This window comes from Rousettus aegyptiacus, unplaced genomic scaffold (genome assembly GCF_014176215.1).
Source record: "Rousettus aegyptiacus isolate mRouAeg1 unplaced genomic scaffold, mRouAeg1.p scaffold_m13_p_6, whole genome shotgun sequence".
Taxonomy (NCBI): Eukaryota; Metazoa; Chordata; class Mammalia; order Chiroptera; family Pteropodidae; genus Rousettus; species Rousettus aegyptiacus.
The window spans coordinates 51,591,487-51,613,403 of NW_023416309.1; the positions used below are offsets into that span (position 1 = coordinate 51,591,487).

Below are 21,917 nucleotides of genomic sequence, written 5' to 3' on the forward strand. Positions count from 1 at the left end.
AGGCCTGCACTTGGTGAGGTAGACAGTGAGTAATTATAACCCTGGGCCTGACATTTTAAATAACTGTAATGAGACTGTGTGTCAAACTGAAAGTGACCACAAGACTTGTTGTTATCCAAGAGTGACCAGAAAAGTGATGGGACCTGACTGAGATTTTTATCCCAGAGCATGAATCCCCTGCAGAGCTGGTTTAAAGGGACAATGGGCTTGTCCTGGGGGCAGAGGGGAGTGGGCAGAGTGTGGAGAAAGTTGTTCGATATAATGGTTATACAACTACATTTACAGAGACACATGAAAACATATATACATGAATCCACATATATAACACAGATTTGTATCAATATATGTATATACAATATAGCCATGTGTATAATACATGTATCTATATGTACAAACTACCATTTTTGAGAATCCGTTTCTGCATATGTTCTAAGCCAGGCATTTTTACATGTATTAGCTTTAATCCTCAAATAAGATAAATATTATCACTATTTTACAGATGATAAAACTAAGGATCAAGGATATGATATCTTCTATACCAAGCTCACATAGCAAGTGGCAGAGCTACAATTCAAACCTAGGTCCCCTCCCTCATCCAGACTATATCTGTGGCTTCCCTGAACTGGGTCTGTCTCCAGGGGCCAGATCTTATCCATCACTTGTAGATATGTCAATTCATGTCTCTATACTGAGATTTTTCTCTCTGTGCATGGATAGGTTGCGATTAATTGATGTGCTATAGGTTCCCACTAAAGGTTCCTCCTCCCCCTTAGCTTAGTCAGGTGTCAGTTGGCTTCTCTAACAACACAAAGTCACATGACTAGAGCACATGGAGAAAATGACAGAGCTATGAAAACTCTGGGCACCAAAATAGTGCCAGGGTAGGGTGGCGAAGGGCAAGGTGGGCATGGCATAGATTATTTGGTAAAATAGGTCCACTTGTCCTGGCTGAATTTATGAGGGAATATGTTTCCCTCTTTCCTTCCTTTGGCCCTCCCTGAAAGCTGCCTATGTGGCCAGGAGGAGTCCTTTATCCTTGGAACAGTCACCTCCTAGAGACCATGAGACCATGCACAGACCACGAATGGCACTGTTTTAGGTATCTAAATCTGGTTTCCCCAAAGCAGGCTGTAAACCCATGGCACTACGCCGGGGGAGGTGGAGAGACAGCTGGGTGCATGGGGGTACGGCCTGTACACTTGGTTTAATGCTCTGCAGTCGTCCTCTTGACATTCTTTAAGTAAGGTGCGCTGCATTTTCATTTTGCCCTGAAAATTTTGTAGCTGATTCTGCTGGGCTCACCTCTGTCTGACATACTCACGTCTCCTCCACAGTGCCTAGCACCAAAGCAAATTCATCCTGAAACCACGTTGTGTGTGGAATTGCTAAACAAACAGCAACAGGCCTGAGCTGTCGGACATGGTTGGCACGGAATGGCGTACGCAGGGTAGAGAAGGGTGTATGTGTTACATAGGGAGGGACCTTGCATGCAGGATTCTGCCCAAAGGCACACACACACATACAAAAAAATCTGTTAACTGGGATCTCAATCGGGAAGTGACTCTTCTCAACCAGAGGAAAAAGATAAATTACTCCCCTCATTCCTATACCAGAGATGAACCCCAGAAACAAATACACAGACCCAGACATCTGGCCATAAAACCTTGAAAACAGAAGCCATCCCCCTGGGTAATAAGTAATTAGCAGCAGATATTTTACTGAAAGGATTGGAGGGATGCAAAGCTTCCTCAGCAAAGCGATTGACAGAGAACTGGCACTTGTAGTAGACTCTGAACAAGCATGTAGGCAATGACAATTAATATTTTGCAAATCCCGAGGGTCCTACGTACCAGGTGACTGGCCATCTGCATAGCTGGGCTGACCAGAAAAACAGAAATCAGGGCATGTATTAATAACAGAGGGAATGTACTACAGGGAATTTGTCACACAGGTGATATGGAGCGGCTCAGAGGACAGAGTTCAGTAAAGTAACTCCGAGATCAGTCCGCACAGGAAACCACTCCCACCTGAACTTGGAGAAATAAAAGCAAGAGACGACATTACTGGAGCCCAGTGTGACCTGGAATCAGGCAGGCCTGCTCAGGGAAGCAGGACTTCTGCGGGAGCTGCTGCTAGAGGAGACACCCAGGCAGAGAGCTAGGAGAAGAAACACCCTGGCTTCTTCCCTCAGCCCTCCGATCTCTCACCAGTGCCTCCCCTTGGCTGCTGCTGGAGTTCGGGAAATGTAGCCCATTGCGTCACCTCTTCAGTGATAGCTGCAGCTCCATTTCCTCCTCCTGCAAATGTCTGTCCAGATCTTTTGCCTGTTCCCTACCCCTCAACTGGATTGTTTATCTTTTTATTGAGTCATAAAAGTTCTTTATATATTCTGGAGCATATTCTTTGTGAAACATATATGTCGTGAATCTTATATCTTATAGTCGGTTGCTTGCCTATTCTTTTTCTTAATAGTGTCTTTTGAAGAGCAGAAGTTTTAATTTTGACAAAATTTTATCTTTTCTTCTAGAAATTTTATAATTTTAGCTTTGATGTCCAGGCCTATGATCCATTTAAAACTTATTATTATTAGTATTATTATTTTTTTTGCATATAGTGTGCTCTAGTTCAAGGTTCATTTTTTTCTATATGAATATCTACTTATTGCAGCACCATATGTTGAAAAGATTATTCTTCTCCCCATACAATTAACTTGGTGCCTTTGTGAAAATCAATTTATCATTATGTGTAGGTTTATTTCTGGCCTCCGTATGTCTATGTTTACTCTAATACCACACTGTATTAATTACTATAGTTTTCTAGTAAGTCTTAAAATCAAGTAATGCAATTCCTCCAACTTTATTTTCCATGTTTAAAATTCCTTTGGCTATTCTAAGTCTTTTGCATTCCCATATAAATTTTAATTATTAGCATGTCAATTTCTACAAACATGCCTATTGAAGTTTTATTGGGATTGTGTTGTCTAGATTAATTTACGGTATATTAACACTGTGATGATGTTGAGCCTTTCAATCTGTGAACATGGTATATTCCTCAATTTACAAACTTTCTTCCAAAAGTTATTAATTTCTTTCAGCAATGGGTAATGTTTTATAGGTTTCAGTGTAGAGGTCTTACACATATTGAACTTTTATTCTTAAGAAGTCTTTTTTTTTTTGGATGATGTTGTAAATTATTAAATTATTTTTTACATTTAATATTTTGTTTCCTATTAATACAATTGACTTTTGTATATTAACTTTGAATTCTGTGATTTGATAAATGTTTATTAGTTTTCATAGCTGTTTCATAGATTTATTAAGATTTTCTACTTAAGCGATAGTTATCTATAAAGACCATTTTACTTTCTTTCTTACACATTGATTTCTTTATATTGCTTTATTGCACTGGTTAGGATCTCTAGTACAATATTGAACAGAAGTGCTGAGGGACACAGAGAGAAAATTTTGCTTTTTTTTTTCATCTTAAGGAGAAAAGTTTTGACTATCTCATCCGTAAGAATAATTATAGCTGTGAGATTTTCACGGATACCATTGATTCATTAGGTTGAGGAAGTTCCCTTCTAGTCCTAGTTTACCGGGAATTTTTAAAAATCATGAGTGTGTTTTGAATTTTGTAAAATGCTTTTTCTTGCATCTATGAGATAATTATATAACTTATCTCTTTTATTCTGTTATGTGGTGAATTCCAAATTTAAAAAAAATCTTTCAATCTTACTCGGTTGTAATGCATTATTCTTTTAAAGTAACGCTAGATTCGATTTGTTAATATTTATTCGGAATTTTTATGTCTATGTTGATGAGGGATATTAGTCTGTTTTCTATTCTTGCGACGTCTGGTTTTGTTATCAGATAATGTTGGCTTCATAGAATGAGTTGGTAAGTAGTCCTTGTTGATATTAATTAAAATTGATATTAATTATTCCTTAAGTGTTGATTAGAATTTACTAATGAAGTCATCTGGGTCTGCAATTTTCTTTAGTAAGTTTTGTTCTTATTGTGAATTTAATTTATTTAATACAGAAACCAAATTTTCTCTTTATTCTTGCATCGGTTCTGATAATTTTTGTCTCTCCAGGAATTTTTCCATTTCATGTAGGTTGTTGAATTTATGGGCATGAAGTTGTATATACAATCCTCTTATTTATTTCTTTATGATCCTTTTAATGGCTGTAGGATCCGTATTGATGTCCCTTCTTTTATCTGTCCTGGATATTCACGTTTTTTTCCCTTGTTCAATCTAGATATAGTTTTATCAGTTTTATTTGTCTTTTCAAGTACTAGCTTTTGATTTCATTGATTTTCTTTATTATTTAAAAAGTTTTTATTTTATTAATGTTTATTCTTATGTTTATTTTCCCTTTCTTCTACTAGTTTAATTAGCTTTTTTAATTTGGAAGCTTATAGATAATTTATTTGAGACTTTTTTCCTTTCTGATATAGGTACCACAGTTATCAATTTCCTTTTAAGTGCTACTTTAGCTGCATAAAACTGATTTTTGATATGTTGTATTTTTACTATCATTCAGTTTAAAATATTTCTTTTTACTTCTTGTAATTTCTTTTTTATCCATGAATGATTAGAAACGTATTGTTTAATTTCAAATACTTGGAAATTTTCCAGGTATCTTTTTGATTTCTAATTTAACTCTGAGAACATATTCTATATAATTTTCAATCTTTTTACATTTTTTAAAAGTGTTTTATGACCTAACATTTGGTCCACCTTAGTGAATATTCCATGAACACTTGAAAGGAATATAAATTCTGCAGCTGTTGGGTATAGTGTTCTATAAATATCAATAATTCTAGTTGACTAAGAAAGTTCTTCGGATATGCTATAAAATTACTGGTATTATACTTATTCTATTAATTAATGAAAGAAGAGTATTGATGATCTATTCCTCCTTTCAGTTCTGTCATGTTTTGCTTCATGCAATTTGAAGCTGTTATTAGGTGCATACACATGTAATATTGTTATGTCTCGATGATGAGTTGGCACCTTTATTGTTATGAAATCTTTATATGTGGCAACATTTCTTTTCTTGAAATCTAGTTTGATGTTAATATTGTCATTCCAGCTTTCTTAAGGTTATTATTGTCATGCTATGTCTTTTCCGTGCTTTTAATTTTAATCTCTCTGTGTCTTTATAGTTAAAGTGTGTTTCTTGAACAGAATATAGTTGGGTCTTGACATTTTTATTTAGTTAGATAGTATCTGCCATTGAATTGGTGCGATTGTTCCATTTAAATTCAATGTAATGATGATGTGGTTGGATTGAAGCTTGTCTTCACACTTTCTGTTTCTCTTTGTCTTACTTTTTTGTTCCTTATTCCTGATTTTTCTTGGATTAGTTGAGTCATTTTTAACATTTTATTGTCTTCTCTATTGGCTTATTAGCTATACCTTGTCCCCGCACCCCATTTTCTTTTCCTTATGATTGCTCAAGGGTTTAAAATATCTATTTTAACTTAATAAAAAAAAATCTGCTTTCAAACAGTATTATATAACTTCAGATAGTGTATAAATCTTATAACTATACTTCTCTCTCTTGTCTTCTGTGTTATATTGATATTTATCTTATTCGTACATGTGTTATAAACCCTATAATACGGTGTCATTCTTTTCTTTTAGTCAATTATCCTTTAAGGATTAAAAATAAGAAAAATTGTTATACATTTATCCACATATTTACCATTTCTGGTGCTTTTTATTCCTTTATGTAGATAGATCTGAGTCTATATCTGGTATTAAATTCTTCTCATTTGAAGGAATTCCTTCATTTCATGGCAGTAAAGATCTGTTGGCTATAATATTTCATAACTTTTTTTGTTTCTTTTTTTGGGTGGGGGTTATAAAAATATCTTTATTTTGTCTTCCATTTTAAAAGTGAGTTTTACTAGATTTAGATTTTATTTATCATATACCCATCTTACTTTCAGCACTTAAAAGCTGTTATCCTACAATCTCCTACATTGCATTTTTCTTAGAAGGTGTCAACAGTCCTTGCTGCTTTGTTCCTCTGTTAAGTTTTATTTCTCTGATGTTAAGATTTTCTCTTTATTTGTTTCCAGGAATTTTATTAGGTTGTAGCCTGTTGTGGTTTTCTTTGTTTCATCCTGCTTGGGAGTCATTGGGATTCTTGGATTGGCAAATGGAATGTGTCATTAAATCTAGAAAAATTTCAGCCATTTTTTTTTCTTTGCATATTCTTCCACATTCTGGAATTCTACGTATCTGCATGTTAGACTGCTTAAATATTGTTCTGCAGGTCACTGAGGCTCTGCTATTATTTTTCAGCCTTTTTTTTCTTTTATGTGCATCAGATTAGATGGTCTCTGTGGTCCCATTCTCAAGCTTGCTTTTCTTTTGCTGTGTCTAACCTGCTGTTAAGTTTCTTTACTTATTTACCATTGTTTTACTCATTTCGGTTACTGAAGTTTACTTCAACAATCACTTGAGTGCTGCTCTGCCAAGCCCTACTGTCTCGAGCACGGGAAAAATGACAAAACCTGAAGGTTTCGCGTGGATGACCCTAGCTGACAGTGCAGCCTACCAGGCCCAGAACACGGTGGGAACTGGGGCTTCAGCGTCGTCCCCGTGACGTCACCACGTCGGGCCCGTTGAAAATGCGTTCTCCCCACCGCAGGAGGAACCAGGCACACTGGGAAGTGCGAGGCTGGGCCAGAAAGCCTCGCGATGTTTGGGGCGCTGCCCTCCCCGAGGGCGTCACCTGGGCTGGGCGCTGAAGTCCCGGTGCTGGGGCTAGGAGTGGCCCTGGGAGGTTGGTCCAGAGCGGCTCACCGGCTGGCGTTGTCACCCGTCTGCTTCCAACTCTCCGCAGTGGGCCGAGCTGAGAGAGAGATGGCGATACCTCTGCTGGACAAGGCGGCTTTGGTCAGAACCCAGTGCTCTCGAGGTCAGTCATCGTACTCGCTGCGGCCTGCTTTTAAGTTTTCTTACGTGAACTTTTCATTTCCTATATTTCTTATTTCAGAAGTTTTATTTTATTTTTTTGATATTTTCCATTCCCTCCTAATTATGTAAATTTTTAAAAAAAATTCTTAAAACTCTTCATAGTGGTTATAAAATTTTTGTCTGCTGATTCTATCGTCTAGACCACTTGTGGGTCTATTTTTGTTGGCTTATTTTTCTCCTGATTATTGCTATTGCTGACGTTTTCTTGCTTCTTTGCTTGCCTAGTGATACTTGATTTGATACTGTATGTGTGATTCTGTGGTTGAGTGTGTGGATTTTGTTGTCTTTAAAAACTGTTTTGTTCTTCATGTAGTTAATCCACTTGGAGGACTAGCTCACTCATTTCAGGACTTGTTTTTAAACTGGTTGGGTGTGACTAGAATAACCTTTAGTTTAGGACTCCTTTAACCCTATCCCTAAGGCATGGGCGTTTTGGGGTCTCAGGATGTTGAAGGAAGTCTCTCCCGTCTGGGTAGTTGGTACTTAAACATCTAGTTCCGTGTGAACTCCAGTAGTTTTTATTATCCTGGTAGTTGTTCTTTGGCCGCTTTTGTGCAGGCTCATTCTGTGCATGCACTACTTGGTATTCAGACAAAAGACTCAAGGGTTCTCCATGGAGATATCTGGAAACTTTCTCTACAGGGGTCCTTCTTTTCCAGTATTCTACTTCCCCAATTCTAACTACTTTAACCTCACTGAACCCCAGTCTTTTTCTTCTCGTCTCGGCAAGCCCACCATACTTCATTTGGGTTCCCCCAGTTTGTACCACAGTATAAAAGTGCCCCCCGCCCTGGCAAAAAGTTGGATTTATGGGAGGGCTCATCATTTTTATTTTTTTTTCTCTCACGGGTCATATTCCTATACTTCCTCTTTTCAATAATTTCAGTCCAATTTCCTGATTGTGAAGAGAGGACAAGTGTTTTCATTGTGAGCATTGGTGGACAGTTCCTCTTTATTAAAACGTCTGTTTAATATTCCATTGTGTATTGTGCCGTAATTGATTTAATCAGTTTCCTATTGATAGACATTTATGTAGTTTCCAATATTTTCTTTTTGTAAACAGTGTTGTGGTATAAATCATCATACCTAATTAATTTCATACATGTCTGAGTATAGAATAAATTCGTAAAAGTTTCAATCAGTGGCATGTCAACTTTTACTATGTGTATTTTTTTTCTTTTTTCTTTTTGTATTTTAAATTTGGTAGACAACTTCGCATTGCTTTCAAGGAATTTTCTATTTGCATTTTCACCAATTATATCAGAGCACGCCTCTTTCTTATGCTTTTGGCAACTTTTTGATCTTTACATATTTGGTGGGTAATCTTTATTTCTCTTATGTATCAAGGGGGTAGCTGTCTTTTATAAAATTAGGAGCCATTAGTAGTTCCTTTTCTGTGAAATGACCATTTGCAACTTTTGCCCTACTAATTGTAGTAAAAAAAATCACACAAAGAAAATAGAAAATAAATATATAAATAAATGAGAGAGTTGGACTGATTCTTTTAAGATCTCAACGTGCTCTAAAAATTTGAAACAAAACACTCCAGTGCAAGTTGGATCAACCAAAAAACAAACTCAGAAATACAAATGGATCTTGACATTCAGAGCAGAGAGTTAAATCAAGGAAGGTAAAGTATAACAAAGACAAGTGTAAGATTCAGTGTGTGGATTAATCCAGGGCAGTCACCTAATGAGAAACTAAAGAAGTGTGGTTTTTAACATGTGTGAAACAGACCTAGTTGGCTAAAAGGAAGTGCGGTATGATCCTAATGTCTGGGAGGAAATACTGCTCTAATTTCTATCTGTGGGGATAGAAATGCTGTTGTTGGGAAGGGGGAGGATTTCCCTGCTCTGGGCTGGTATAAAAAGAAGTAGAAGGTTGTTCTGAAAAGAGAGATCATGTTCCTGAAGGCACTCGAAACCAGGGTATGTGAGAAGTGATGGAAAGAACTGGGGATGTCTGACAGGCAGAAGGGAAGGCTCAGGGGTGCCATGAATCAAGTCCTCAGTTGAAGGAAGATGTATCCTATGGAAGAGTAAGCCAAACAGGTTCTGCCTGTTTCAAAGGAGGAGATCAAGGATACACCAGTAGAGTAAGCAGGGAGATAAATTTTAGCTTACTATAAGTAAGGACTTTCCAATTAAACTTTCAAAGATGATAGATGCTTCTCCAGAGAGTGGTGAGTTGTCTGTCATTGGAGATATTCAAGTGTAGGCTACATCTCCTCCACTGGGAATTCAAGTGTCTTGTGGATGGTTGGACTAGGTGATCTGCAAGTTCTCTTACAATTCTGATATTCTCTGATTTCACATTTTTTTTCTACAGATAAAGAAAATCAGGCTTTAGTAGAATGACTTGCCGGGAATTAAATGACTGAAAAGCGGCAAAGTCATGTCTGGAACCTAGACTTTGAAAGACATTGTAGAGTTTAATTAACTCCATCCCCAACTATGTAGCCTTGGATAAGCCTGAGTAAGATAACTTTGCAAAGTTATTGATGAGGGGAGCCATTATGACAGCATGGACATACCAGGAACCCAAATTCTGGAGAACTGAGTTCTAACTCTACCATCCTCATTCAGTGAGTCATTTCATCTTTCTCAATCTTAAGCTCCCTTATATACCAAACATTGATGATCTCTAATTGCACCATCTCTGCTCAACCAGGCCAGAGGAGCTTCTTCCTCAAAACTCCTAAGTTTGTACTATATGCATATTTGATGATTCTCCCATGTGTCTGTGCTCTCTGTGGACAAGGACCGTGCCTTGTGGTGGGTAGCATGCCTGAAGCTTCTGGTGCAGTGCCTGGCATTTAGTAGGTACACCCTAAAAAGCTTCTTGTTTTCTAATATCCCCTTGACTTCAGTTCCTGGGGCCTGTGGAAGCTCCATGAGGAAACGAAGGGAATCTCCCTTTATACATGCTAGGAGAAGGCGATAAATCAATAAAGGTGTTCAGCAAGATAAAAAGAAGATCAGAGCATCTGCTCTGCCCTGGTGGTTGAAATCAGCATGTTTCCTGAGGAAGTTTTGCTCAGTCACCTAAAAAGTGTTCTGCTGTTTTAACTGTTATAAAGGGTTTAATGATAAAAATATGCCCTGGACACGAGTCTCTGTCAGATATGGAGCTCAGCCAATTGCCCTGTTTTCAGCCCTGACTGTAAGTTGCTGGTGGCTTTGGATACTAGAAATGATGAAATGTGTCAAAATAGGCAAAACTGGACACTTCTACTCTGACATAGGTAGGTAGAACCATGGCCTCAGGACTTTCTCTGTGGGAAGATGGAACTTATCCCCATGTAATCTTGCTAGTCATGTAAACCTTATCCTGATGTCATCTACTGTGAACCTGAGCACAGAGAAGCTTCAGGGAAAATGCTGGCCACCTAGAAGGACAAGGCCCGCTGACTTAATTGTTACCTGAAGCTTTCAAGTGACTGAGTTGAGATGGGGGAAATGGAAAGGCAAGTAGGGGTTGAGTGGGAGGTCGTGATAGATTGAAAAATTGAACTCAGCTCTTCGCTTCTGTGTAGGAGTATTCTACATTGATACTCTTGCTGTGGCTTCATGGTAGGCATGGGAACCTTCCTTCCTTTGACTTTGGGCTTGGCCATGGGACATGCTTTGGCCAATGAGATGTGAGAGAGAATTGAATTGCGATTGCGCAGTTGGGCTCTCTCTCTGTGCTGCTGCCATTGCTCTGAGAATCACGTACCCTAGGTGGCCACTGTTCTTTCGGTCTAAGTCCCAGAAGGTGACATGTGGAAGAGAGCAACCCCAGCTGAGTCACAGAGCTGCAAAGAAGAAAAATGAGTATTTTTTTGTAAGTCACTGATATTTTAAGGTTGTTCATCATGCAGTATTGTGTGTCAATAGCTGACTAATACAGAGATGAAAGCTGATGTGTGTATGAGAGGAGCTATTTTGGTAGAAAGTTCCAGTTCTTTCTCAATATTCCAGCTAGGCCTGACGGCTCTCAGCTAACTGTTTCTTGATCTTGCTGGCTCCCCTGTGGTTTTCGAAGATCTGCTTCCCAGAGGTTATGGAATGTGGGCTCCAGCCTGTTCTGAGTTACCTAGTGTGGTAGATTGTTGTAGTAATGGCCTGCAATAAATCTAATGCCTTCTATGTCAATGCACTTGTGCGGTCCCTTCTCAGAATGACTGGTGTGGCTGTAGGACTTGCTTTAGCCAGCAGACATTAGCAAATGTGATGCAAGCAGAGTTTCAAAAACTGTACATTCAATAGGCTCTCGTCCTCTTGTGGAAACTTATCTGCCATCTTGTGAAAAAGCCAGGCTGGCCTCCTCGAGGATGAGAGACCACGTGGAGAGGAGATTCAGTCATTCTAGAAGTCTCAGACATACGAGTGAGGACACATGCCTAAGGCATATGCCTCATCCCTCAGCCGAGGCACTCAGACCAGAAGAACTGCCACCCATCCCGCAGAATCATGACAACTAGTACGTTTTTGTCGTTTTAAGCCACTACATTTTGGGGTTGTTGGTTATGCATCAAAAGCTAGCTAATACACTTAGGCAAAAGACAGTTTGAAAAATAAGTGAGGCATCATTTTTGCGTACATACTTTTCAAACATTTACTATGTTCTATACATTGTGCTATGGGCCAGGCTTGAGATCTTGAGATAGGAGGCAAGTTTTATTTTTCAAATGCAGAACCAGAAGGCAGATGGCATTGCAGGGCTTTGTCTAAAGTACAGTCATGATGGGTCCTGCGAGTGGTAGATGTTGGCGCAGCGGAAAGCCCGTCATCTAAGGCAAAGAAGAGCAAGCCAAGGAAACACCGATTACGAAGAGGACAGGGATCCGAGCTTCAGGTCCAAGCTAGGACGTGAGAGCAGCAGCAGGTGAAGAGATCAGAAGGGCCTAGAACTTGGGAGATGCCGGCTCCAAACAGGAGCCTCATGCTCCTTAACCGTAATAGCAAGATAATGAGAACAACCCTGACACCTGTTGAACACCCTCACTCCTAGTTTCTCACCTGAGTTTCATAACCATGTGAGTAGGTGGGTTGGGTGTTCTTAGCTCAATTTTACCAAAGTGGATCTGAGGTAGGAGACTACCCTGGGCCACACGGCCACTAAGAGGCAAAGCTGGGACTCTGCTTGAGTCTAGGACCCACTGTGTACACCCATCCACTACACCAAAAATCTCGCGGGACCTGGAGCCCAGCATTGGTCCTCAGTAGCCTGAGAAGTTCCTGAGGATACAGGACCATGAGGGAAATAGCAAGTACTGGGGTAAAATAGCAGTTGCTGGGTGTTGTTCAGGGCAGGGAATTAGGGTCAGGGGGGTTGGGTAGGAGCCAGGGACCCTGAAGGAGAGGTTGTGCAGTGGGCAGGAAATACATTAAGCCAAAGTTAAACAAACCAACCTCTGTACTTCCCACCTGTCAAACCATAAACCATTCATTCATCTATCATCCACTCATCCACCCAGCTATTCAACCACCCACTCAACCAGTCAGCTACCCATCCACTTAACCATGAACCAACTGTTCATCCATCCATACATCCATCTATCCATCCACCCATCCTCCCATTCATCCATCCATCTATCTATCTGTCCAGTCAGCCAACTATATAATCATTCAACCATCCAAAGAACTAATTAACCAGCCAACTTAGCAGAAGACAACCATGTGTCCAACCATTAATTAGTTCCTGTTATGGGCAATGCAGGGTGCTAGAAATAGGGGACATATAAAAGTGATGCCGAGTCTCATTTGGCTCCATCATCAAGTACTTACAAATACCTACCCTAAAAGTACATTTCAAATGTTCCTTCTCTCCGTTGCTTCCTTCCTTGCCCAGGTCATCGCCATCACTCCTCGACTACTGAGATAGCCTGGTGCTTCCAGTGCTGCTCCTGCCGTTCATATCTCTCTCCCGATTGAATCCTTCTGATGGTTTGTTTATCACACTTAGAAATAAGTCCAGGTTTTTTGCTTTTCCATGATGGCACACTGCTGACATCTCCAGTCTCTTAGTCTGCCACTCCTCCCGTTTACCTCGCTCCACTCTCACTGACCTATGTATCACTCACACCGTAAGCTTGCTCCTGTTGTAGGGCCTTTTCGCTTGCTGAGGGGATGATCGGCCCTCAGATCTCAACATGGCCGCTGCCTCTCGAAGAGTCCGGTCTCAACTCAGGTGTCACCTCATCAGAGAGACCTTCACTAGGTGCTAGTTCTGCAGGCCACCTCCCGTCTCTCCCATCATCCTGTTTCATGCTCTTACTAGCACATGTCGAGTTCATTCTTGAGGTGTTTGTTTAAATTCAGTAATAAATAAACTCAGCGAATAAACTCAATAATAAACAAAGTGTGGGTTGTTCGCTTCCACCTTTGGAATCGGCTGGATGAGAGCAGGGCCTTGCCTGTCTCATTCACCACCGCATCTCCGGTGCTTAGCGCGTGGCAGGACCTCAGGAATGGCAGTTATTGATATGTCCCTCACCTGATTTCGCTGCCTGATTTCTTTTGTCCCAGAGTGCACCGGTCAGTGTTGACATCCACAGCGAGGAGTCTTAGTTCTTTCTCGGAGAAGGCATGTTTCTTTCTTTGTTATCATCCTTGCTGCAGACCCCTTGGGGGATGCCCATGCCATGATGAGCACCCTTTGAGGGCGCGCGCTGACCGACTTAGTGTTCAGAGACAGCCCCAGTGGGATTTTGGCTTCACCCTTGGGTCGCTTTGATGTGGTAGACCGGCTGCCTGCGGCACTGGCTCCCATCCCCACAGATGGCGGCCCTTCAGCACCTCTGTCCTTTGCCCTGCAGAGCGATGGTAGCTGCACCCGCCAGGAGGTAGCACAGCCTGCACGGTTCAGACACAGTGGCACTCCTCCCACTCTTTGGCCCTTTGGACACTGTATCCTCTGCCCCTCTCCATCAGTGGCCAGGAAGTGCTGGTCTCACAGGAATTCTCTTGGCTCATTTGAATAATAAGGGCTAGTGTTTTGGGAGCATTTCGGGGGTGGGATAGTGGGGGGATTGTTTAGGGTGTCTGCATTTTCTTTATGTCGTTTAAAGGCTTTTGGAGGCGCTTGTGGAAACATGTGGACCTCAGAGGACACGAGACCCGGATGCTGTTGCTATGCTTGGACATCCTTCACCTTCTTTTCTGGGACCTTGCCCCATTGGAGCCTTCTTTTGATGTGAACTTAAGCAGATGGAGTCAGAGCAGAGCCTTGCAGGGTATGGCAGAACCTGAGCACATTGGAGCCAGAATCCTCACTGGAGAATGTTCACCCCCGTAGTGACCAGTGGGTCAGTGCTGTGTCCTTCACCAGGAGTACAGCAGTAAACATTACATAGTATCTGGTTGTCTCAAGTAGACAACTTTCCAGATAACTGAGTGTTTTCGTCGAGTTCCAATTCTTAAAATATACTTTTAGTAGAATTGTCTTCAAATATTTCATCCATGTTATTTCCTTATTAACCTATGGAACGTTGCTAGTCTTTGGCTTCCAGGTTTGGGTTCTTAATTGAATATAAATGATTTTTCAGCTTTAACACAGTGAACCCAATGACCACAGCCCCAAATGGCTCTAGACCGCAGAGATGTGGAGATCTTAGGGTCTGATTTTTTTAAAAAAAATTTTAAATCGGCTTTATTTTTTTAGAGCAGTTTTAGGTTCACAGCAAAATCGAGCGGCAGATACAGAGATTTCCCACCTCTCCACGTGCGCACGGCCCCCTCGTTATCAGCACCCCCACCAGGGCAGCTGCCGCGACCCCGCGCGGACACGTCTCACTCCCCCGGAGTCCGCACTGCGCACCAGGGCTCGCTCGCGGCGTTGCACGTGCTGTTACACGTGTTCTGCGTTTTCATCCCTCCTTCCCCTGACAGCCTCTGGCAACCACCGCATTTTATTATCTTCAAAGTTTCGCTGTTTCCCGAATGTCTTATAGTTGGAGTCGTATAGAGCATGTATCCTTTTCAGATAGGTTTCTTTCAGTGTATAATATGCATTTAAGTTTCCTCCATGTCTTTTCATGACTTGATAGCTCATTTCTTTTTAGCGCCGAATAATATTCCATTGTCTGGATGAACCGCAGGTCATTTATCCATCCACCCACTGAAAGACCTTTTAGTTGCTTCCAAGTTTCGGCAGTTACAGATAAGCTGCTACAAATATCCATGTGCAGATTTTTGTGTGGACATAAGTTTTCAATTCATTTGGGTAAATACCGAGGAGTACGATGGCCGGATCACATGGTAAGAGTATGTTTAGTTTTGTAAGAAACCGCCAAACTGTCTTGCAAAGTGGCCGTACCATTTTGCATTCCCACCAGCAATGGACGAGAGTTCCTGTTGCTTGGGTCTGCTTTTGTAGACCCAGCTTGGCTTTCTGTTTTGTTGTCTATTGTCATCACTTGTTACTGAATCTTCCCTTCAGTGTGCTGCCTCTAATTACACTCATTTCTTTTCTAGTAAAATGGGAGTAAAGATAGCTGTTCGTCCTGTAGGTTTGAGTGTTCATCCAAGAGGCACCACTCGAATTCCCTTATGAACATTGCACGTGGGGGAAGCAGAGATGTCCAACACTGCACAGGGTCGGTGCCCTCAGGGGTCCCGTAACCTAGTGGTGGTGACAAGACAAAAGCATCCAGAAAGAGCCATAGGAAGACTTCCTTGAGGGGTCGGATGGCCCTGGAGCAGAACCTTGAAGATTAATGCCTTCAAACTGGGCAGAAGGAAGAGCTCATTGCTGGAGGCTGGAGGTGGCCTTAAAGTCCTACCTGGTTGTCGAGGGAATGTGGCGTATGAGCAGTCAGTTGAAGACAGACTTGAATGAAACTTTTCTGGTGACAGCTTTGCTCTCTCCCCATCCTGGCTCAAGAGTCAACAAGTCCAGCTGCCTCACCATGGTGGATCGACTCTCCCCAACAGGAAACGTTTGGAATCTTTGTCATGGGCTGGCCACTCTGCCCTGAGGCCCAAGATGGCAGGATGTGGCTTGGGAATCACATTTAGTGAGTTCTGCTCTGCCTCTTCCTGGGTGTATATGAGTTATTAATGTGGTGTTTTTTGGTTAATACCTTCACATGGTTCAATACTCCAAAGCACATCTAGGGAAATTTGTATCAGTTTTGTCCCCTGGTCACCCAGCCCTCCCTGCTAGAAGGTACCTGGAAGAAGAGATAGCCACTCTTCTTAGCGTTTAATACATACCTCAAAGATTAAAACAGAGACACAAGTGAAGGAGACTATAGTTATTTCCTTCTCTTTTACACAGCAGTTAGTAAATTACCTTGTCATTTTTTCTTCAGAATATATCTTGGAGATCTTTTCATTCTCATTCAGAGACACTTTGCTTATTTGTTTGTATATTTATAGCTATATAGTATTCCACTGTATAGCAGAACACACACACACACACACGCACGCACACACACACACACATGCACGCACATATAATTTTTTTTTTAACTAGTCCCATGTAGTGGACATTTGAGTAGCTTGAGTAGGAGTTTCAAACATAGCTTGGGAGGGCTCTCCCCACTGGCCTCTCTCTTGGCAGGCAGACTGCAGTACTGGAAGGCTGGCCACAGCCTCTAGAGCATCATTAGGGTAAATAGGACTAGGACCAGCCTTGGGGATGATGTCCCCACTCAGGGAAGCAGCCATGAGAGTCCGTCAGTGGCTGGAGACTCATGCTTTGAAGGCAAAAGAGAAGGACCTGCTTCTTTACATAGATTGGGAAGCCTTCAGAGTCTTGAATTCCTGCTTGCACCTGTTGCCTGGAGGCTTATAGGTGGCAATGGCCCATGCTTGGAGCAGCTGCTCACACATATATGTTCTTACGTAGCCCTATAATGTGGATTGTCCTTGGAGGGAAATGTGAGCAGTAGACCTGAGGTTTGGGGTTGTGGTGTGGTGGTTTATGGTAAAACCTCTCATCGCTAAAGCCTCCTCTTTATTGAATTCTAGACTGAGTCTAGAATTCTTTATTTTTTACTCCTAGCCTTACAGGACAGAGGTGACCCTATTTATCTGACAGTGAAACTTGTAAACCTCATTGTCATTGTTGACATCTGCCTGATTGGCTCATAGAGGTGGACCAAATGGGAGTCCTGGACAGGATCTGGGTGTGGATGTCTTGCCAAAGAGGCATCCGGGGCACAGGAGGGAGGCTGTCTAGATCAGCACAATGCAGGAGGAAAGTACACTGGAAATCACCCCCACGCTCCTGGGAAAGCGAGTGCATTGAAAAAGGCCAGCAGATAAATGGTGGGAACGAGGATTCTGCCTCTGCTCTTGAAACAGAATCCCGGAAGGATCAGGTCTTCCGAATCATGCAGACCTAGTTTTAAACCCTGGTGCAGCCACGTCCAAGCTGTTTGGTCTTGAGCAAGCAACAGCTTCTCTAAGTCTCAGATTTTTCATCTATGTAATGGGGATACTAATACCTACTTTGCAGGATTTCATGAAAATTAAACAAGGGGTAGTCTGAATGCCTGGCATAGATAGCATTTTTAATATCTTCCCATTTATAAAGACAAAACTCAGCCCAATTCTTTTCTATTGCCCTTCTCCTATTCCCTTGTGTGTGTGTGTGGACCATACACATATTACTTAAATCCCCTGTAATTATGGAGCTGGGAAATTGGGCCAGAAAGCTCTGGAAAACCGTTATTTCTCTGTAGCTTGAGTATATGTGAAACGAGAGATTGGGTGGAGGAAAGTTTAACTTCTCCAGTTCTAACCACAGACATACTATAGGTACTGTAACCTCTGTCTCCTCTTTGTATCCTGAAGGATTTATTTTAAGGTCTGCTATAAAAGCAAGACATTGCTTAATTGTCTTGCTATAAAATATGTAAAGTATTACACTGTTGGGGCTCATTAGCCAAAGCAGAGCTGCTTTTGAGTAGTCCATAAGGTGCTACTTGGTAATGAATGTGGCAAATGATTCTCCTAACTATCTAAAGAGTAATAATAGATATGTCAGCTTGAACAAACAAGTCCCCAGTCCCCAGGGGCCGTGGAGACACCGGATCATAATTAGACGGAGGGGCAGAGCAGACACTTGTATTTTCGTGGACCTGGCTCTCCGTGTGCTTTTCCATCCTTCCAGGTCTGCAGAGGTGGAGTGTACCTTCTGTTTGCATCTTTGGGTGAAGGATCTTTCTCTGCTCATGGTGTAAGTTGCCACCAGGTGTTAGTGACAGTCAGAGTTCCATTCCCCTAAATATGGGGCAGTTGGGATCCTCATTTAGCAGCCTTTCTGGCAGAGTGGTGTTTTCAGTGGCTCTCTTAATCCCTTGAGGCTAAAGCTGAAGCTCATTATTATCATCCACTCCGTGGCTCTGAGTCTGAAATAAAGCAGAGAGTAGGCGTGAGGGGAGGGGAGTATTCTTGGGCACTGGTGTGTTAAAAGCCATTTGGTCCTTGGAGAACAATATGATGGTTCCTCAAAAATTAAACAGAATTACTGTATGAACCAGCAATTCCACTTCTGGGTATATAGCCCACAGAATTGAGAGCAGGGACTCAAACAGATATTTGTACACCCAAATTCATAGGAGCACTATTCACAATAGCCAGAAGGTGCAAAAACAACCCAATGTCCATGGATGGATGAATGGATAAACCAAATGTGATATGTACATGCACTGAAATATTATTCAGCCTTAGAAAAAAGTGAAATGCTACTACATGTACAGCATGGAGGAACCTGGAAGACATCATGCTAAGTGAAATAAGAATCTGCAAATTTGTACTCATGACATATATAAATGAATGAATAAAGGGGAGGGAAGCTTTTCATTACAGTAGCTTTCAAATAATATAGAAGAATGACGGACTTAAAATTAACCTTTGATGTCTACTATAATTATAATTATCTCAGGCAAGAATCATCAATGAATTATTGGTTGGAATTAAGATGGGAAACAATATTTACAAAGTTTCCAAGTCTCTCACTACAACATACTGATTAATTGTGGAAGGAGAAAAATGGTAACTACAGTAGAGAAGCCTTGCAGACATCTCATGAACTAAGGATCAAAGTTAACATTACAGTGACAGAGACAAATCAACATTTTGTATTTCCTGATACGGTTCTCTGAGAAGATGTGGCACTCTTACTGCTGAAAATGCATTCCTGCTAGAAATGCATAACCCGAACCCAATCAGGAGTTAAGGCAATAGATACTCAAATTGAGAGAGATTCTACAAAATAACTGCTTTTACAAAATAACTTTTCTACGAAATAACTTTTCAAAATGGTTAAGACCGTGAAAGATGAAAACTGAAGACTGTTGGAGATTCAAGGAGACTCAAGAGATATGACAAGTAAATGGAATGTGTCACCCTGAATTGGATTCTGGACCAGGAAAAGTTTAGTAGTGTGACAGTTGGTGAAATCTGAGTTGTCTATAGATTAGATAATGCTATTTTACCAATGTCAATTTTCTGATTTTGATAATTGCACTATATTCATATAGGAGAATGTCCACTTTTTAATTAAAGGAAATATACACTGAAGTATTTAGAGATAAAAGGGCACTATGCCTTCACCTTACTCTCAAAAGTTTTAGGAAGAGAATTAAATTTACATACATATAAGTTTGTATCCATGAGAGAAAATGATAAAGCAAGTTGGGAAAATGTTAACATCCGGGGAAGCTGGGTGAAAGGTGTATGGAAAAATCTTTGCACTACTTTTTAAATTATTCCAAAATAAGAAATTAAAAAAATTTTTTAAAAAATTTATGAAAATTTTCTACCATGCAACTTCTCTTACCACTTGTCTCATGTAATTAATTTATTCTTCAAGGCCACTTACTATTATTTCTCTGTTTTAAAATTGAGAAAATGGAGTCTCAGCGAGATGCAGTAACTTGCCCAAGTCATAAAGCTAGTAAGTGGTGGCCTTGAGATCTGGTTATAGGTGGTTTCCCTCCAGTGCCTGCATGTTCAAACACTTCATAATGAGTATTGATCATGTCTATTAGGTGCTAAATACTCTACTCATAATGAACATGGTAAGATAATTCTCGCCGGAACCCTCTGCTGCGGCGGTGCCGTTCTGGGCTCATGGCTGGGAACGAGGCTGCTCAGACTGGTGAAAGGACTGGCCAGTGTGCCACAGCTGAGAGGCTGTAGATGCGGATTTGAACTCAGGTCCCCCTGAGGCCAAAGTGTGTCTCTCCACCATGCCATATGCTTCCAGTTTGGGTCCAGGCTGGGAACAGAGTATCAGGGTCCTGGCCCCCATCAGACTCATGGGTGTGCAGCCTCTCTTCCTTGTGGAAGAGCTATCAGCCACAACCACAGGCTCCATCTTCCAGACCTGAGGAGCCAAGTGCTAGTTGTATAGCAGTGTGCACTGCCATCGTTAGGGGGCCACACTGTTGTTGTGGCTGGGAAATCTGGTGTCCTGGGGAAAATCCTACCGAGAACGCCATCTACACGATGATCTGATCCCATGACGTTGTGCCTGGCTCTTGACCCACCCTCACTGGGAGGAGGCCAGGCATGGGGGCTCCTCTTCTCCCAGAAGCATTTTCCCTTGCGGCTGGAGGGACTTGGACTTAGGGACTTATCAGGAAAGTGCAGGATTTCTCCATGGCCTCCAGGCCTGCCTCCCTTTCTGAGGGATGGCTGTAGACAGCTTTTGCTCACAATTTTGGCAAGGCAGCTTGATCATGAGTTAGGTATAAAAATATTCAGGGGAAGACAATGACTCATAATTGGGGAATTCGAGGGGACACACGCGATGTAATGTTTTAGCACAAAATCCAGGGAGCCACTGCAGTGTGAAAGAACTCCATCTGCAGAGGAAAAGGCCCGAGAGGGACTATTAATTCCTGTAAGCAAACTGTAGATGTCATTTTGGTAGTTTCTTAGATTAAAAATATGAGTGATGTTCATAGATGTGGGTCTCAAAATAGACAAATAAATCAGCTTCCAGGACAGAATCTTAGGCTGTTAGCCCTGGCTGGAACCCATAGATCGTGGAGGTCAGTGTCCACGGTTTGGCCAAAGAAACCGAGGCTGAGGGAGCCCCAGCAGTCCTCACTCCCAGCCCTTTCTCACAAATTCTCTTTGCCTGGCCTCCCCTCTGGGGCCTTCCCCAGTTCACTCATTCCCCCAAGCTGTTTTGCATTAGAATTCCCCTAGGCTTGCAGTTCTTAAACTTTTTTTTTTTTTTTTTGGTAACCCACAGTAAGAAATACATTTTATATTGTGATTCAGTACATACGCACACACACGCTGGATTAGCAGAAGTCAGGGGCCCAGCAGGAAAGAGAATTCTTCCAAATGGTTCCAATAAGATTTTATTGAAGGGGTACTTAACAGAGATGAAGGCAGGTTCAGGAAACAAACAACGGCTGTTGAGGCGCCCAGACACCGGCGACGGTGGGCGGCTGTGACCACCGCCGGGGCTGAAAGGGCAGCGTGAGGAGTAGTGGTGGTGGAGTGAGCGCTGGCCCCGGGACGGAGGGTCCTGGCGGACGCCGTTGTCCTGGGAGGTGCAGCCTTTATTGGAGGCATCGTGCCGAGGCTGGCTTTGCGCTGAAGCCAGGAGGAGAGAGTGGGAGGGAACACCCAACCTCTCTCTCTTCCAGCTTTATGATCTCAGACAGAGCTCCCCACTGGCCGAACCCAATGAGCGAAAGAGCCAATGAGATGCATTTGAAGGGATCAGCCTGCTGGGTGCCAGAGCAGAGCAGAGTAGGGGAGGGTGGAAAACGGACAGTGACCGGGGCATGGTAAAAAGGACAGGAACCCGCTTGTGCACACACAGACACCATTAGCCCATGTGGCACCTTTTCGAGTACGGGATAAAGGGTGCCCCCTTTAGATAGGCACAGCCCAGTCAGCACACAGCCTGGCACACAGGAGGGCATCTTTGTGCGCACTGGAAATGGTGCCCTTTCCTGC

General features: G+C 42.0%; 1 long non-coding RNA gene across 3 annotated transcripts; it reads right to left on the minus strand.

Annotated features, from left to right (window-relative positions):
* Positions 1–17,483: 17,483 nt before the first annotated feature.
* On the minus strand, positions 17,484–21,568 carry LOC118603858. Of its 3 annotated transcripts, XR_004951383.1 has the most exons (3): positions 21,235–21,568; positions 20,426–20,803; positions 17,484–18,340 (listed from the first exon to the last, which is right to left on the minus strand). It is a non-coding gene; the product is annotated as an uncharacterized LOC118603858 (long non-coding RNA). The 3 variants fall into 3 exon arrangements; XR_004951382.1 differs by lacking the exon at positions 17,484–18,340 and having other exon boundaries at positions 18,742–20,803; positions 21,239–21,568; XR_004951381.1 differs by lacking the exon at positions 17,484–18,340 and having other exon boundaries at positions 18,742–20,803.
* Positions 21,569–21,917: the final 349 nt, after the last annotated feature.